The sequence below is a fragment of the Octopus bimaculoides genome, chromosome 16 (assembly GCF_046866305.1).
Source record: "Octopus bimaculoides isolate indiv1 chromosome 16, ASM4686630v1, whole genome shotgun sequence".
Lineage (NCBI taxonomy): Eukaryota > Metazoa > Mollusca > Cephalopoda > Octopoda > Octopodidae > Octopus > Octopus bimaculoides.
In genome coordinates this window covers 38923335-38940834 of record NC_142943.1, presented here as the reverse complement: position 1 = coordinate 38940834, position 17500 = coordinate 38923335, and the positions used below count along the sequence as shown (strand labels likewise).

At 34.8% G+C, this 17500-nt stretch overlaps 1 protein-coding gene across 21 annotated transcripts in view; it reads left to right on the top strand.

Moving 5' to 3' along the window:
• The window catches only part of LOC106879787 (diacylglycerol kinase beta), a 398611-nt gene that overhangs the window by 8738 nt on the left and 372373 nt on the right, over positions 1 to 17500 (top strand). For 5 of the 21 annotated variants that reach the window (XM_089364501.1, XM_089364485.1, XM_089364477.1 and 2 more), the window contains exon 1: positions 2121 to 2228. The exons of 9 other annotated variants lie outside the window; for them this stretch is intronic. The gene's annotated coding sequence lies outside the window, so the exon portion shown is untranslated. Of the gene's footprint in view, positions 1 to 2101; positions 2229 to 17500 lie in introns of those variants that run through there. 7 more of the 21 variants (XM_089364492.1, XM_089364478.1, XM_089364479.1 and 4 more) reach the window with 2 other exon arrangements.

Genomic DNA, 17500 nt, shown 5'->3' with positions numbered 1-17500 from the left:
TAAAAAAACCACCTTCTTTCTCATGCAGCACGGGTTGTAAACAGGTAAATGAAAAATAATAAATACAGTTTTCTAGTTAATTGTGTATTGATACACAATAAACTAGAAAATTGTATTTACTATTTTTCATTTACCTGTTTACAACCCGTGCTGCATGAGAAAGAAGATGGTTGTTTTTTAGTGCCATTTGGTATCTATCTCTAGCATGTTGGAATGGTTATTCTGATCCCTTTAATATTATTATGTATATAATTATAAACTTAGTACATAAAATTACCTGCAAGGTTTTTATTTTATGCTGACCACTTGATAAAAGCATGTAAGTGATCTTATCTTTAATTTTATAAATAATACATATATATATAAAAGAAAAAAGGAAAATGGAGATTGGGTAGTTAACAATTGTTAATTATTGTTTATTATCAACACCAAATTAATGATCATCCTTTACAGCTGTTTCAATTAATATTCAGTAAATATTTAGCAAATATTTAATTTATATGACCTGAGCATGATATCTTCAGAGGGAAAAAAATATACCCTTGGATGTTTATATCTGTTCATGGATTCATTTCTCTGCATGGGGTTAACACAACCTCTAATCGAACTATATATACATATATATATATATATATATATATATATATATATATATATATATATGATGAGCTTCTTTCAGTTTCCATCTACCAAATCTTTGGTTGACCCAAGACTATAGTAGAGACACTTACCCAAGGTGTCATGCAGAACCATGTGGGTTGTGTTTATATATATGTTTATACACACACACACACATGCATATATATATCATCATCATCATCATCATCATTGTTTAACGTCACCTATCCATGCTAGCATGGGTTGAACGATTTGACTGAGGACTGGCGAACCAGATGGCTACACCAAGCTCCAATCTTATTTGGCAGAGTTTCTACAGCTGGATGCCCTTCCTAACGCCAACCACTCCGAGAGTGTAGTGGGTGCTTTTATGTGCCACCAGCACGAAGGCCAGTCAGGCGGTACTGGCAATGGCCACGCTCAAAATGGTGTATTTTACGTGCCACCTGCACAGGAGCCAGTACACAAAAAAACAACAGATGAATACAGGTGGTGTAGAAAACAAATAGATGTATTAGTATAACGCTCGGGAATTGAAAAAGTCTTTAACGTTTCGAGCCTACACTCTTCCACAGAAAGGAACACTGAAAGAAACGAGGAGAGAAAAAAAAAAATGTATATATGTATATTACAGGACATTTTCATTTTCCTTTGCATTACTCCATGTCCGTCTGTCTTGTGGCTGCACAGCTTTTTTTGTTGTATATGTATGTTTTATTTTGTCGTGTTTGTTTGTTTTTGTCATTGTCTTGTATATTTGTTAGCTTTTCCCAGTGGCTTTTTGCCACTGGCGCCACCAAAAGTGAATAATATCAACGTTAAAGGCATGAAATTGTAATGATGTTTTGGATGTTGACTGATGAAGAATAAATAAGCTACAAATTTTCTGTTATGTTTTTTCAATACTTTCGTTTCTTATGTTTTTGTTAAATTTTTGATGTCTGTCTATCTATCTATCTATCAAGCTATCTATCTATCTATCAAGCTATCTATCTATCAAGCTATCTATCTATCTATAAAGCTATCTACATACATTTATATGTATACATATATAAATATATAGAGATAGCATATACGGATATATATAACCGCACATGCTTATATATTGTATATGTACATACAAAGTCCCTATATTAATACATGTATATGGAGACGTTCTTATACTCATGTATGTACATACTTGAGCACACACAACCTGTGTCTGTGTGGGGGTTATGTGTGGGAGTGGGTGGGGGTGCGTGCGCGCGTGTATACATGTATGTATATGCGTATTTGCAAGTGTGTGTGTTTTTGTATAGTAAAGGAAAACAGGATGTAACAAATCAAGAAATATTGGTTATAAGGAAGTGAAGAAATGAAAGAGGAGCAATATATATATATATATATATATATATATATATATGTGTGTGTGTGTGTATGTATGTATGTATGTATAAACATACACACATACATTCATACTTACACACATCCATACATATAACGTAGGTGTAGAGAAAGAGGGAGGGAGGGTGAGAGGGGAAAAGAAAGTGTCGGATTGTTACAGTAATGTGAATGAGCAAATTTTGGATAGAATAGTCTGATTTTTGGAGAGGATGTAAGATTTCTGTAGAGTAAGTAATCATCGACAATTACTTTACTTATCAATAATTTTTCTTTCTCTTGTTTTCTTATCAATCGTAAGTTATCTCTCTCTGTAATCAGAGCCGCTCTAAGACTGTCCAAAACTGCTTTGCCTTGCCTTAATTTTTCTTTTACATAGGCGCTACTTGTTTTGTATAAATATAGGTGATGAAAAACGCTATTGAATTACCTCATTTATTTAAAAATAAGTGTATATATATATATATATATATATAATATCAATTTGTCCGAAACCGTTTGAGCAGATCCTATTTCGTATGTGTGCCCACCCATCCTTACTCTGATAGTCAAAACACTTCTGTGTTCTGAACTATCTATCTATTCGTCCGTCGAGTTGCTTTGTATGTGAGTGAGTGAGAGTGTTTGTGTGTGTGCATATATATATGTGTGTGTATATATATATATATATATACACACACACATAATTATTTCGGATGCTGCTTGTCTAATACTCGCACTTTGGCACGGGCACACACTCTCTCACCTATATATGTATGTGATCGTTTTTCGTTTTCCACACGTAAATGCATACTTATATCCATATATTTATTTCGACAATACACACTTTCACACGCGCACAAACATATATCAAAGAAGTACTTTGAAATTTTATACTTGCTTCGTATGTTTACATAATCACACACACAGACATAGTTTTGTTTTAGCCATCACAGCTTCGTTAAAATTACAAGACTGTCACATTTCGGTCTTCGTTTCCTTATTTCCTTCTCAGCCTAAGCCGTATATATTGGCAAGTTCCCGTTTTCAAGCCATTCTATAAATATATATATATATATGTATGTAATAAACGACTCTAGCTAAAAGTACTTAGTCATGATAATTCCATTACCGAAATTAACAGATTTACCATAAGATAGTTTTTCTTGTCAGTTGCTGACTTTACAGAGTCTTCCCGCCGCCCCATTTACATCACAGAAAACACCCTCAGCCGTCAAAACAGTATTAGAAACATCAGCAACACTACTGTTGAAAAGTTGCTTTAGCTTTCATTAATTTTTTTCCCATTTTCTCTTGAGAAAGAATTGAGATTCCACAGAGGACCATTATTCTTGTCCCCGGGAGAATCTTCATTTTATTTTATTTTATTTGTTTATTTGCAGTGTAACTTTTTAAAATGCAAAAAAAAAAAAAAAGTCAATGAAGTTGCGCTGCTCGTTTACATATATGTATATACGTACGTACACAAACACACATCTATACAAGGGACATTCACAGTCAACATTAGGAACTTCCCAATATTATACACACACACATATATTCCCATATATACATACAAAAAGTTCATATTTAAATTAATAAACAATTGTTTAATATTTTTTAAATATTAATGTTTAATTAAATAGTTTGTTTAATTACTTTAAATATTGTTTTATTGTTCTTAACTGAAATGTAATACTTTTTCCTGTGAAGTTTTTTTTCCGTAGCCAATCTTTTTGTGACTTAATTTCCGTTCACACTTACATGCACACACTCATATGTACATTTTTCCTATTGAAACGTAATATAATTTTCTTTCGTTAATTCTGTGGAAATAAGATTTTGATCACTGTCATTTAGCTATATTTTTTGTGTTGTTAATGTTTAGTTATTGTTTAAGCGTGTTTTGTCTCTGTTCAGTTATATTATGTCTGTCGAGTTAACTTAAAACGTTTTATCAAACTCTACAAACAGACACACGTCACTGTTATTAATTCCAGTTTCCACAGAATTTAACAAAAATACGAGAAAAGTATTTTATTACGTGTAACGTAAAGGTACTTAGATTAAAATACTTCTCATTCATTGTTTCATGGAAAAAAATATGCGTATTCACTATGCTTAAATTCAAAAGGAAAATCTTTTAAAATGTTGTCTTCGAACATCAAAAAAAGTTATTTTACTACGCTTCAAAAGCAAACACACACACATACATATGAGTGCGTTTTCTTAACCAACAGAAGGAGAACTTATTTACTGGCTGTGGAACTACGTGTCTCAAGGACCCAGAGTTTCGCGCCAAAGCACCTGTCGAGTGTTTGACAAGTGCCTTGGTAGGAAACTAGTCAAAAGATCGTTATATTTATGTGTGTGTGTACGCACACGCACGTTTGTACGGCAGTTATTCTTGCATTGTAATTATTTCGGCTCTTTCAAAGTATTTCAACGTTATTTTGATTCAACCATGCGTTTCGCGTCTTTTTATTGGTTAGTTCCCACTTTACGCTGTTTTAATCGTATATTTCTCTGGCGCATGGGTGCATTTTTTTTTTGTTTACTCGTACTGTTAACTGTATGTTTGTAACTTGCTAACCATCAACAAATCATGACCTTTTATTATCAGCTTTTATTATGTGACATAAATAAATCGTATTCTTTCAACTAATTATATGTACACAATATAATGCCACGCTTCATAAGCATTAAAGCAATGGTTAGCAAGTGAAAGGTAAGATTCCCTTCCACTCACTCAGACAAATACTCATGGCTTTATTAGGACACCAGTTCTATCATTTTACTCTCACCGTTGCATATTTGGTTGGTAGTGTCTTTTCGGGTCTAAGTTAATCATGCTAAATTCAAAACGCATACGCACACTTCGTTTACTTTATATTCATTTATTTCTCCATCAATATTTACACTTTGCAGACGCTATTGATAACTGATGGTAGCTTGTAAGAAGCGACTGACTTCAAGAAAACTTTTGAAATAATTCGAATTGACTCCAAACAAACTTCTACGATATAAGTTACTTAGAATTTGTGCTTGCATTTACATTAATTTCCTTTTGATGCATCTCCGCGTTAAAAAAAAAAAAATACCGCAAAAAAGGTTTTTCTCAATTTCCGTTATACTTTTAAGAGCTTCATTTAGTATTTTTGAGAAAATATATTTTTCATTTGTTTATTGTTAATTACCATCAACCACTCCTCTCTCTGATGTCATCTTTTTTGTACATCCTATCTTACGATAACTACAACAAACTAGGTTTATTGTCTATAATGTTCAACAACTCTATAGTGAAAATCAATATCATCGAAGTCTGTATATAAAACGTGTCGAGCGAAGAAGACACGTGCTTCGCTTCCATTGACAACTAAATTTGACAATTTGCCTTCGTTCACTCCCACCCAGTCAGTCTAATTCAAATTCCAACACCCTCATATTTGTTGTTTTGTTTTTTGTTTCTCTAAATCCGATTACATAAACAAGTATCAGTAATATACTAGGGTGGGTTCAGTTGACTGTGCTCATTCTGCAAATACTGGATTGGGTTTCTTTATAATAAAGAGGTTGTCAGTTGCTATTAATTAGACCCCTGCCTGAGCTAACCACTTCGAACGATTACCGAGAGGTTTCCTTGATGTTTTGCTCCAGAAATCACAACTAGTAGTAATTCTAATGAAAAGGAGACGGCGAGTTCTTCACTGCACAAGAAATGTTAGAGTGCCGTTTCTTAAATTTCACAGCATTTTTATTCTTCGTTCCAAGTTCGCATCCTGTGCTTATTAGAGAGGATTTTGGATATAATATGTAACAGGGAACCTGTCATTAGTAAAAAAAACAACAAAAAACCCCACAAATTAAAAACAAAATTATATAACAAACGGTATCTACAGTTGTGTGTGTAACTGACTTTTCTAATACAAATATCTATGACAATATCCTCCAGCAGTCAGTAAGTGAGTTTTGTTTGTACTCGAGGATACTGTTAATATTTTTACGTTCGGCTTGGCTCTCTTCACGTCGGTGTACCTATCTATCAGCCTACCAGTCTGCTTTCTCGGGTTGTCAAATAATTACCAGGCCTATACTGGAATAATCGATATTCGACAGTGTCCCACCTTCCTCCTTTACAAATTTATGGCCTGTGCCAGTGCAAGAAATCGTAGTGCGGTGGGTCGTCGGGTAGATGACAAAATCGGTTGCTCGTTGGACTGAATGTTCTGCAGTATTTTGTTTGTTTCTCTTTTTAACTTTCCGCGTTCAAATCGCGTCCACGTCCACTTCAGTTTTTATCATTACTGGGTCGATATAAAATATGCAAGTACCAGTCAAGTTCTAGTGTTGATATATAGTCGACTGTTTCCTCTTCCAAAAATATCTAGCTTTATGCGTGGGTGGTTTGCCCTAATTTGTGTATAGTTAAGAAGTTCGCCTCAGAAGCTTATGGTTTCGAGTTCATTCTTCTGTGTGGAACTTTGGACTAATGTCATCTACTATGGTCCAGGCCAACCAATGCCTTGTCGGCGAAGGTAGAGAATACCCTAACCCTAAACGCTGAAAACGGGTGGTGTGCATATTCTTTACCCTTCGCCGCTTTGGGAGTCAGCTACATAGGGAATATTATATGTGTGTGTGTGTGTGTGTGTGTGTGTGTATCTTCTATCTTTTACCAACTGATGTTGGTGTGTTTATGTCCCCGACAAAAGAGACTGATAGAATAAGTACTAGGCTCGCAAAGAATAAGTCCTGGGGTTGATTTGTTCGACTAAAGGTCGTACTCTAGCATGGCCAGTCAAATGACTGAAATGTGTAAAAGAGTAAAAGAGGAATATATCATCGTCATCATCATCAACGTCGTTTAACGTCCGCTTTCCATGCTGGCATGGGTTGGACAGTTTGACTGAGGACTGGCGAGCTAGAAGGCTGCACCAGGCTCCAGTCTGATCTGGCAAAGTTTCTACAGCTGGATGCCCTTCCTAACGCCAACCACTCTGAGAGTGTAGTGGTTGCTTTTACGTGTCACCAGCATGAGGGCCAGTCAGGTGGTACTGGCAATGACCATGCTCAAAAGGTGTTTTTTATGTGGCACTGGCAACGACCATGCTGAAATGTTGTTTTTCACGTGCCACTGGCACATGTGCCGGTAGGGCAATGCTGGCAATAATCACGCTCGAATGGTGCTTGTTTTTCTTATGTGCTACTGGCATGGGAACCATTCAGCGGCCCTGGCAACGCTCACTCTCGGATGGTGCTTTTAACGTTCCACTGGCACGAGTGCCAATCAGGTGGTTCTGTCATTGGCCTCGTCAGCGATATCATTGTCGTTGTCATGATCGTTTCACACATCCTAGAAACTTTTCTGTTAAAATTTTTTGTATGCATGAATATGCACTGGTGGGAATTACACAAAGGTATGTGTGTGTGTGTAAGAGTTCTTATGTCTATTAAAAGTAACATTGTACATATGACACATTTTTACGCCTGAATGGTACCTGGTAAGATTAATAAAATATTATTTAGGTGCATTTGTTGTGTTGGTATTTATAGTAGTGTTTTCTACTGAAACGTTTTATAGTTATTCAAACCTGACAAAGAACCACTGATCTATTTCTTTCCTGTCGGGGGTGAACTGTCGTGAAGGTGTGTGGCTTAGTGGTTAGGGTATTCAGCATACAATTGTAAGGTCGTGAATTCAATTCCCGGCAACATGTTGTGTCCTTGAGCAAGACACTTTATTTCTCAACTCTCAAAATTACTGGCTTTGTGCCAAAATAACAAAGAATTATTAAATTGGTGCTTAAGACAGTACCCTGGCAGAATTGTTAGCATCTTTGTGTTCTGAGTTCAAATCTTACCAAGGCCAACTTTTCTTTTCATCCTTTTTGTGGGGTGGTATTAAAAGTAAACACTGAGGTTGGTGTAATTGACTTGACCTCTACTCTCAAAAATGCTGACCTTGTGCTCAAATTAGAAAGAATTATCAAATTGATGTTTGCAACATTTAAAACATAAATTAAAAAAGATTCTTCCATAAAATTACCTTGTATGGTTTTAATTGAAAACAATCGCTTTAAAACAGATAGTTGTTCTGTGAAAGAACCAGAAGCAGGTTGTTATCAAAAGGGTTAATACAATATTTGCTACAGACAAGAAAAAGCTACTTTAAGTGAGTAGCTGGTGATAAAACTAGCAATTATTGAAATGAGATGGAATATTTTGAAAGAAATTATAATTAAGATTTAGGAGGGAACTTCTCTGAAGCATGAATTTTTTTTTTTTTATATATTTTTATGCTTGGAGGTAACATGTTTCTGAGTTTGTTTGAGCACAACTTTTGCCCATTACTGATATTTTAGTTGTGTCTGTGAGAATAATGTAAGATTTTTTTTTTTTACAGTTAAGGAAAAAAAAAAAAGAACTCCTAAAAACAAAAAATACAGGAAGTGTGAGGGGAGCAAATGGTTTCATTGAACAAAAAAAAAAAAAAATGAACAAGAAACTGTAAATTTTAATCTACTACTCTTGTATGCATACATACATACATACATACATACGTCGTCGTCGTCGTCGTCGTCATCATCATCAATATCCTTCATTATCATCATCATCATCGTCGTTTTAACTTCTACTTTTCCTTGCTTGTAGTAGATTTTTCTATGACCAACCAGGTGCCCTTCCTGTTATCAACCTTCACCTGTTTCCAAGCAAAGAAACATTTCCCCATGGCTGGATATATTTTCATGGAAGACTAAAAAAGTAAAGTTACCTTCTCGAGTCATACTGACTCATAAGGGCTGGTTTCCCAGTTTTATGGTGTATATATTCTCCACCTGGATGGGACGCCGGCCCATCATAGGGTTGCACATTTTTGCCAGCTGAGTGGACTGGGAGTAACGTGAAATAAAGTGTTTTGCTCAAGAACACATGTTCTTCCCAAGTGTTCCTTCACCTGTCTTTGTCTTTTGTTTTCTGTAAATTTGAACTATATATATATATATACATATATATATATATATATTGGCTATAGAAAGGGTATTGGCATTAGAATAGGCATGCCAAATCAGACTGGAGTCTGATGCAACCCTTCAGCTTACCAACCCCGGACAAAGTGTTCAACCCATGCCAGCATGGACAACAGATGTTAAATGATGATAATGACGATGATGATGATGAGGAGGAGGATGATGATGGTATATATGTATATATATATATCTATGAATTATATTTAGTTCAAGTACTGATGGAGTGAAGTATCAGATTAAGAAATCTACAGCATGCATTAAGTACTTTGTTCGTAAATCCAAATGTGATATGTACCACACACACACACACACAAACACACACACATACGCACACACACACACACACACACACACACACACACACACACATTCCTTTTAAACTTTACTTCTTCATTTCTAGCACCGGTTGGATGAATTACTTATTGCATGTTTGGCTATGTTTTAAAGAATTGATTAGCTTGGTGGCTGATTTGTTTGGTGCATTTCCTAACCAACATGCATGATCAGTGATGTGAAAGCTGTTAGTTAAATTAAGCTGGCTTATGTGTTTTGACAAGGGGTTAGAATACAGCAGTAAATGGTAACGTATGAATCAGTGAACCTTGTGTGGTAAACTCTACAACTTTCGCTCTCTCGCTTTTTTTTCATCTGCTCACATTTGTATATTCTTATATCTTTATCATAATACAAACTCAATTCACTTATGTAAGCTTTCTTCTCTCTTTCTTGCTTCTGTTGTGTTTGTAGTAGCAGTGACAATAACAGCAGTAATTGTTATTGTTTAGGCTCCACATCAAGGATCATAGTTATTCCAGCCTTGACTAGCCCATCTTTTTCTCAGGAATTGTGTACACTGATTTTCATTTATTTATTTATTTATTTATTTATCTCATAAGGGCTGGGACTCACATTGTTGGAAAGCAATGGCACATGAGTGACCGAAAGTACAACAATAGCCCTTCTCCTGAATGAGATGCCAGTTCATCATAGGGTTAACTTCCCAGTTAAGTCTAGAACTCATCTTTGACTGAGTGAACTGGGGCAACTTGAAATGAAATGTTTTGCTTAATAAAACAATACACTACACTACTACTACACTCTCTGAGTGGTTGGCGTTAGGAAGGGCATCCAGCTGTAGAAACTCTGCCAAATTTAGATTGGAGCCTGGTGTTGCCATCCGGTTTCACCAGTCCTCAGTCAAGTCGTCCAACCCATGCTAGCATGGAAAGCGGACGTTAAACGATGATGATGATGATGATGACTACCCGGTCTGGGAGTTAAAACCATGATCTTATGATTGGGGTGGAACACCCTGACCGCTGGGCCACACATTGAATTACACTATCTAATGTGTCTCTATATTTTTAACCCTTTCATTACCATATTTCTGTTGAAATGCTCTACCTTTGTTTCAATTTCTTTTTTAAATAATGAGGAATTTAGTAAAATAACTCATTATTAAGTTGGTGTTTAATGTGATGAGCTGGCAGAATTGTTACTGCGCTGGAGAAAATGCTTAGTGGCATTTTGTCTGCCTTTACATTGTGAGTTCAAATGCTGCTGAGGTCGACTTTGCCTTTCATCCTTTTGAGTTCAATAAAATAAGTACCAGTTGAACACTGGGGTTGATGTAATCGATTGAACCCCCTCTTCTGAAATTGCTGGTCTTGTGCCAAAATTTGAAACCATTAATAAGTTGATGTTTGGAACAAATTAACATAAAATTTTGATTGAAAATTTTAATTTAAGCCACTTTAATGCTCTTGTTACCATATTTCTTTTGAAATGCATCACCTTTGTTTTAGTTCCTTTTTAAAGAAATGAATAATTTGGTAAAATAAGTTTCTCATTAATAAAGTTGATGTTTGGAACAAATTAACAGGAAATGTTAATGGAAGCCTTTAACTTAGATAACTTTAACCCTTTAGCATTCAGATTACTTTGTCAAATGTAATGCTTATTTATTCACAATGTTTCAAATTAATCATGCTTTATCTTGTGGCTTTGAGATTTCAATGATGTAATTGTATATTTTATGACATTGTAAGATAGGTGTGAGATGCTGGATCTGGCTAGGTTAAACATATAACAAATAGAATATTAGAGCTGGATGTGGCTGTTTTAAATGCCAGAAGGTTAAAGCAGAAATATTGTGTGTTAGAATCATGAGCAGTTTCAAGCAGGTTGGTACCAAAAGACTTAAAGAATTAAAGTTGGGTGTGGTTTTTGAGTGACTTTGGTTACTTCTTCCATAGTGCTTTCTCTGTGATTTGCTCATGATAAGATATGAATCATTGAAATTTGTGTTACAAGTCTATGACTCTTCTTTTATATTTTTTTTTTATTCATTTGCATACATTTAATAACTTTTTTTTGTTTGTTTGCTTTTTTTTTTTTTTTTTCATTACAAGCTCATTGACTCATCTTTGTCCATTCTGCTGCTTTAACAGCGGCAACAGCAGCAGCAGTATTTGAGTCTGAAGCAGCCAATAGCATTCATTATATTAAATATTATACTTCAGATTTATCACCTGATCTGAAAATTTTTTCTCTGCTGTGGTTTTTGTATCTTTTACCTTTTACTTGTTTCAGTTATTAGACTACAACCATACTGGAGCACTGGGTTGAAGAATTTTTAGTCAAATGAATGAATAGCTCCCAGTACTTATAATTTTTTTATTGTTCAACCTGGTACCTATTCTATTGGTCGCTTTTGCCGAACTGCTTATTTATTTTACTGATCCTGAAAGGATGAAAAGCAAAGACAACCTTAGTGGAATTTGAACTCAGATTGTAAAGATATACGAAATGCCGCTAAGCATTTTGGCTAAACAAAGATACTTTCCTTCATGACTTTGGTCCGAGATTCAAACTCACAATCTCATGATCAATGCTCTAACCACTGAGCCATGTGCCTCCACTGTTTATATTATATATATATATATAATATAATACAAATAATCTCCCCACCGTCACTGCTTGACAATTGGTGTTGTTGTGTTTATGTCCCCTGTAACCTAGTGGTTCGGCAAAAGAGACTGATTGCATAAGTACTAGGCTTAAACTCTTCAAGGCAGTGCTTCAGCATGACTATAGTCAAGTGACTGAAACGAATAAAGGAATTAATTTATATTCCAATTACCAGCTTAATGATACTAGTTATTTTATTAGATACTTCATTATTTTCAAAATTGATTGAAACAAGAGCAGTATATTTCTGTGTAAATATTGTAACAAACGGGTTATTTCCCAGGTCAATATTGATATCAATTTAAAAACCTCATTTCTTCCGATGTAAAAGCTTGTAAATTTTGTGTCTACTCAAAAATAAATCAGAATTTTAATCTTTTTGATTCTAAACTGTCTGAGACTGCTTTTGGTTTTACGGTAGAGACTTCCTGTTTTAAACTACATGCATCAGTTGTTAGCTTTCGGGAGACTACATCCTTCAAAACAAACATGCTTCCTAAAATTCACCAACTGTACACCGGATGTCCCCCACCCCCATTTTTTTTCTTTTCCTTTTTTTTTATAATTTATTCACTATTCACTTCCCATGCATATTCTATGTACTGTACGTGTGGTTTTGGTTACTTTTTCCCATGAGTTGTCATGCACCTGAGCACTGTATAGAATAAGTTCATTACTATTATTACTAGCTGGCTCCATGCCATCAAAAGTGACAGCTAATTGTAGTATTTTATATATAAATAAGGTACAAAATAAGGTACATAATAATCACACATACAAACGTCCACATACTTCCCTTGTACATGCACACACATATACTCACAGAGAGTTGAAACACTGTTTTGATTCTCCTTTTCAGCATTGAATGTTCACCATCCCACTTCCATTGCACACACACACAAACATTCATATGACTCCCTTTTTAGATACATACACAAATACTCACGCAGAGTTGAAACACTGTTTGATTTTTTTTTCACTGTAGAACTTCCATCATCCCACTACCAAGTTTGCCATCACCCCTTCCTTCCTTATTCTTCTATCACCCCTTCCTTTCTCATTCATATGTTATGATGGAGAAAAACACAAGGATATTATTATAGTAGATTTTTTTTAAATGTTCCATCAAAGTTTCGCATTAATCTATATTCCAATCACTGGCTTAATAATGGTAGTTATTTTAGTAAATACTTCATTATTTTCCAATTTAATTGGACCCCCCCCCCCTCAAAAAAGATTGCAGTTTATTTTGATGTGAATGCTGTAACAAAACGGTTAATATTTTCAGGGTCAATATTGATATCAATTTAAACACACATGCTCCATCTGATATAAAAACATACAAATTTTGTATCTACTCAAAATAAATCAGAATTTTAACCTTTTTTATACTAAACTGCCTGAGGCTACTTTTGGTTTTATGGTTCAGATTCCCTGTATCAAAGTGATCCAAATTAAAACCTTCTATCAAAATTTCAAATTAATTTATATTCCAATCAGTAGCTTTTTTAATAAATTCTTCATTATTTTCAAAATTAATTGAAACAAAAAACATATTTTAACATGAATACCGTAACAAAAGGGTTACTATTTCCAGAGTCAATATTGTTGTTGTTGTTGGCACTCCGTCGCTTACAACATCGAGGGTTCCAGTTGATCCGATCAACGGAACAGCCTGCTCGTGAAATTAACGTGCCAGTGGCTGAGCATTCCACAGACATGTGTACCCTTAACGTAGTTCTCGGGGATATTCAGCGTGACACAGTGTGACAAGGCTGACCCTTTGAATTACAGGTACAACAGAAACAGGAAGTTAGAGTGAGAGAAAGTTGTGGTGGAAGAGTACAGAAGGGTTCGCAACCATCCCCTGCCGGAGCCTCGTGGAGCTTTAGGTGTTTTCGCTCAATAAACACTCACAACGCCCGATCTGGGAATCGAAACCACGATCCTATGACCGCGAGTCCGCTGCCTTAACCACTGGGCCATTGCACCTCCACATTTCCAGAGTCAATTACCACCTGATATCAATTTCAATACTTATACTCCCTCTGCTGTAAAAACTGATCTTGTATCTACTCAAAAGAAATCATAATTTAATCTAATCAACCATGTCTTAATGAAGAGCTCAGAAAAGGAAGGGAAGTTGTCCTCAAGCTGGAGGCCTAGCATGAATGCTTGGAGTGGAGTAGGCACCACTGAAGAAGCTTAAAGGCCATGTGATAGTGTGAAACTAAGAAACTGGTTAAATCTACAACTGATCATCTAAACCATCTGATTGTTGAGCTTATGGACAGTTTCTCTCCATTGAATTTCTTTCATAAGGCTTTGGTTGACCTCAGTCTGCATCAAAGGACATAGTAGTGTTGTGTTAACCCTTTAGTATCCATGTTATTCTGTCAAAAGTAATGCTTTTTCTTTATTCACATTGCTTTGAATTAATCATGCATTATTTTGTGGCTGTGAGATTTTGATGAGGTAACTATTCATTTTTAAAATGATATTGTAGCATTCCGGTGGTGTAAAGCACCCGTGGTGGTGCCATGTAAAAGTGTCCTTGTAATATCATGTAAAAGTGCCCATGCAGTACCACTTAAAAGCACACAGCACACTCTGTAAAGTGGATGGCATTAGGAAGGGCACACAGCTGTAAAAACCATGCCAAATCAGACTGGAGTCTGGTGCATCCCCCCCCATCCCCCCAGCTTGCCAGCTCTGGTCACACTGTCCAACCCATGCCCATGGACAACGGACATTAAATGATGATGATGATGGTAGTGATGGTGTGAGAAGCCAAGTCTGGCCAGCTTGAACATAGAACAGGTAGAATATTTTGGTTGGTTTAAATTCTAAAGGGTTTAGGCATGGGTACACCAGGCAGTTGTCAGAGATCCAACGAGACTAGGGGCCGAATTTTGACCTATGTATGTTGTGGCTTGCCACATATAAATAAATACTTATAGGGCTCACCACTTTGAATTGCCTGGCAGGTCTATAATGCTTGATATGATGTCTCTGATACAAGACGTTCTATGTTAGGATTGAACCTGGAAGTATGTTTAGCTCCAGGTTAGACTTGATCAAGCAGACCTTTGATTGAAGGCATTTCAACCATGCAGTCATTTTTGTTTGCAAAACCAACTTCTTAACCACATAGCCACACTTGTGCCCAGTTTCTGTGATGGCGAAAAATGGTAAATGGCAATATGTAGTCCTTCACCAATAATCATATGGATGTTGTATGTGAATCAACCAATGATTTTTTAAATTGCATGGTTTATCCTTGAATCGGATTGGAAAGGTTGCTGTTGTTATTACTGTTTTTGTTGTTGTTGTTGCTGCTGCTGCTGTTGTTGTTGTTGTTGTTGTTGTTGTTGAGTAGCCCCAATCAGCTTTGCTTAAGTAGTCTTATAATCATGGAAGTAGCTGACTGGAAATTCGTTGATCAGCAATTCTTGTTATGGCCATCTAACATCTGTATGTGCTTTTAGTCAGTAGAAGCAGGAGTTGGTGGTGGGTGGTGATGGTAGTGTTAGTGGTGGTGGTGGTGGTGTTGGCGGTGGCGGTGATGGTGGTAGTGGTGGCAGTGGTGATTGTAGTGGTGGTGGTGGTGGTGGTGGTCGTAGTTGTGGTAGTGGTGGTGGTGGTGATGATGGTGTTTTGTGTAGGTAAGAGTATGGGAAGGGATTACCTGGAGTGGGATGATATTCCACGTAAAATACTGAAGGTTATTAATTATTGGAGAGTGTATGTGCAGAAGTGAGTTCCAAAGACAAAGATCTATAAAAAAAAAATGCAAAAAAAAAAACACAAGCCAACGATGGTGTCTCTATGTGTTTGTTTAACTAGCTAGAAATAACAGCTAAATTTTCTTTAAATGATACCCTATTGTCTTCAAAATGGAGGAAAATGCCTGAAAAAGATCCTAAAAGAAAGTAGAACAAAACAAAAATAACTGGATGGTTGGAATGCCTTCAATCAAAGGTCTGCTTGATCAAATCTCACCTGGAGTTAAACAATCTCTAGTGATTTAGGAAATGGTTGAACATCTCAATCATCATCATCATCATCATCATCTTTGTCTTCGGTAGCAGCAACAACATTGTTGTCGTTGTCATCATTGTCATCATCATCAGTGTCATCATCATCGTCATCATCATCATCATCATCGTCGTCATCGTCATCATCATCATCATCTTTCTTATATGCTGGCATGACTCAGATGGTTTGACAGGATCTGATGGATCAGAAGAACGGATCATGCTTCAAAGTTTGCTTTGGCATAGTTTCTATGACTGGATACCCTTCTTAATGCCAACCACTTACGGAGTGGACTAACATAGTGAAGAATCTCAATTGTTTTCTTTAATTTTTATCTTTTACCTGTTTCATTCATTCATTCACCTGTGGCAATGCTGGGGCACCAGCTTGAAAGATTTTGTTAAACTAATCAATCCCATGGCTTGTTTCTTTTTTAAAGCCTAACGTTTAGTCTTTCGGTCTCTTTTACCAAACCACTAAGTTTTAGGAACAAAAACAAACCAACATTGGCTGTCAAGTGTTTGCAGTAGGGAAACACACACACACACACACACACACACACACACATGTAAATATACATGAGGGACTTCTTTCAGTTTCCGCCTACCAAATCCACTCACAAGACTTTGGTCAACCAGGGATTTAATAGAAGAAACTTGTCCAAGTTGCTGCCATTTTTCATTAATCTTCTGTGTAATACATATTTGCAAGTCATTTTATCACCCATGACATCAACGTGGAGACCGGCAGAATAAGTACCAGGCCTGCCAAGAATAAGTCCAGGGGTCAATATCTTCGACTAAAAGGTAGTGCTCCAGCATGGCCACACTCAAAAAATGACTGAAACAAATAAAAGAAAAAAAAAAAAAATATATGTGTGTTTGTACACACATATATATATATATATATATATATATATATATATATACATATATATATATATATATACATATATATATATATATATATATATATATATATATATACATATATATATATATATATATATATATATATATATATATATATATATATATATATATATATATACATATATATATATATATATATACATATATATATATATATATATATACATATATATATATATATATATATACATATATATATATATACATATATATATATATATATATATATATATATATATATATATATATATACATATATATATATACATATATATATATATATATATATATATATATACATATATATATATACATATATATATATATATATATATATATATATACATATATATATATATATATATATATATATATATATACATATATATATATATATATATATATACATATATATATATATATATATATATATATATAATATATATATATATATATATATATATATATATATATATACATATATATATATATATACATATATATATATATATATACATATATATATATATATATACATATATATATATATATATA